This window comes from Gossypium raimondii, unplaced genomic scaffold (assembly GCF_025698545.1).
Source record: "Gossypium raimondii isolate GPD5lz unplaced genomic scaffold, ASM2569854v1 Contig00311, whole genome shotgun sequence".
NCBI lineage: Eukaryota > Viridiplantae > Streptophyta > Magnoliopsida > Malvales > Malvaceae > Gossypium > Gossypium raimondii.
Genome location: NW_026291411.1, coordinates 25,001 through 27,500, shown reverse-complemented (window position 1 = coordinate 27,500; position 2,500 = coordinate 25,001). Strand labels below are relative to the sequence as shown.

The window sequence follows — 2,500 nt, the reverse complement described above, 5'->3', positions numbered from 1 at the left end:
ACTCGAACGAGGTTGCTTACAGCATTACCACCGATCGTCGCGACGATGATGTCGTCGAGGACTCGAATTTAGGCCAACCGCTGGCTGTGAGCGCACGGAGGCCAATTCCGCCTGCGGTCCAACCGAGGCTCGAGGGCTCATGGTTGATGGGCGACGATGCGTGACACCCAGGCAGACGCCCGGCCTAATGGCTTGGGGCGCAACTTGCGTTCAAAGACTGATGGTTCACGGATTCTGCACACACCAAGCATCGCATTTCGCCACGTTCTTCATCGATGAGCCGATATCCGTTGCCAGAGTCGTTCTGTATATTTTGCGACAAGAGAACAGCATCACTGAAGCACCGACACCGCGAACGGTGCGACAGAAGACGTGCCTTTTTCGTTTCTGATTCCTTGGCGCGATTCGCCCGGGGTTTGTCTGTTTTGCCTCGAAGAGGTTGATCCCGGCATCTCACCCCACCCGACGGGCAGAGGGACGACGAGACCGCCGCCCGAGACACGGGGTGGCGAGAGGCGAGGATGCACCCGCACCACCTCCGGTGTTGTTTGCAACCCGTTCGCGGGTCGTTCTGCCAGGCAGGTTTCGATAATGATCCTTCCGCAGGTTCACCTACGGAAACCTTGTTACGACTTCTCCTCTCTAAATGATAAGGTTCAGTGGACTTCGCGACGTCGGGCAGCGAACCGCCCACGTCGCCGCGATCCGAACACTTCACCGGACCATTCAATCGGTAGGAGCGACGGGCGGTGTGTACAAAGGTGGACGTAGTCAACGCGAGCTGATGACTCGCGCTTACGAATTCCTCGTTGAAGACCAACAATTGCAATGATCTATCCCCATCACGATGAAATTTCAAGATTACCCGGCCTGTCGGCCAAGGCTATAGACTCGTTGAATACATCAGTGCGCGGGCTCAACATCTAAGCATCACAGACCTGTTATTGCTTCAAACTTCTTTGGCCAAAAGGCCATAGTCCTCTATAGGTTAGCCACGGAGGATCACCTCTGTGTAGCTAGCAGGCTGAGGTCTCGTTCGTTAACGGAATTAACCAGACAAATCGCTCCACCAACTAAGAACGGCCATGCACCACCACCCATAGAATCAAGAAAGAGCTCTCATCCGTCAACCTCACTATGTCTGACCGTAAGTTTCTGTTGAGTCATCAAGCCGCAGGCTCCACTCCTGGTGGTGCCCTTCCGTCAATTCCTAAGTTTCAGCCTTGCGACCATACTCCCCGGAACCCAAAGACTTTGATTTCATAAGGTGCCGGCGGAGTCCTAAAGCAACATCCGCCGATCCCGGTCGGCATCGTTTATGGTTGAGACTAGGACGGTATCTGATCGTCTTCGAGCCCCTAACTTTCGTTCTTGATTAATGAAAACATCCTTGGCAAATGCTTTCGCAGTTGTTCGTCTTCATAAATCCAAGAATTTCACCTCTGACTATGAAATACGAATGCCCTGACTGTCCGTTAATCATTACTCTGATCCTGCCAACACAATAGGATCGAAATCCTATGATGTTATCCCATGCTAATGTATGTTGTAGCCTGCTTTGAGCACTCTAATTTCCAGCAATAGCGCCGGAGGAACGACCTGGCCAATTAAGGCCAGGAGCGATCGTTGCAGTAGGGACGAGCAGACTGGTGCTCACCGTGAGGCGGACGGCCGACCCACCCCTAAGTCCAACTACGAGCTTTTAACTGCAATAACTTAAATATACGCTATTGAGCTGAATTACATGTGGCTGTGGCACCAGATTTGCCTCCAATGGATCCTCGTTAAGGATTTAGATTGTATCATTCCAATTACTGACTCATAGAGCCCAGTATTATTTATTGTCACTACTTCCCGTGTCAGGATTGGGTAATTTGCGCGCCTGCTGCCTTCCTTGGATGTGGTAGCTGTTTCAGTGCCCTCTCCGGAATCGAACCCTAATTTCCGTCACCCGTCACCACATAGTAGGCCACCATCCTACCATCGAAAGTTGCAGAAATTTGAATGATGCGTCGCCGGCACAAAGGCCGGATCCGTCGAGTTATCATGAATCAGAGCAATGCAAAGCCCTGCGTCGACCTTTATCTAATAAATGCATCCTTCCAGAAGTCGGTTTGTTGCACGTATTAGCTCTAGAATTACATGTTATCCGAGTAGCAAATACCATCAAACAAACTATAATCGATTTAATGAGATTCCAGTTTCACAGTCTGAATTTGTTCATACTACACATGCATGGCTTAATCTTGAGACAAGCATATGACTACTGGCAGGATCAACCAGGTAGCATTCCTCCGCGACGTCGGCACTGCATGGCCCCCAACATGCCCCGTGAGCTACGAAGAGGCATAACAGAGCACGAGCATCGTCCGTGTCAAGAGACAAATGCATAGGCATCGAGAGATGAGGGCCTGAACCCTACTCTCAAAATATTTTCCGCATCCGAAAGCAATCGAGCACCAGTGCACCGACGAGGCCACGCTGATTTAAGGGGCGCACC

At 51.2% G+C, this 2,500-nt stretch overlaps 1 long non-coding RNA gene across 1 annotated transcript in view; it reads left to right on the top strand.

The window, feature by feature from the left end:
* Positions 1-1,113, top strand: part of LOC128038764 (uncharacterized) — a 13,221-nt gene extending 12,108 nt beyond the window's left edge. The window contains exon 2 of the long non-coding RNA XR_008193646.1: positions 1,030-1,113. This is a non-coding gene — a long non-coding RNA (uncharacterized LOC128038764). The remainder of the gene's footprint in view (positions 1-1,029) is intronic.
* The last annotated feature ends 1,387 nt before the right edge of the window (positions 1,114-2,500 follow it).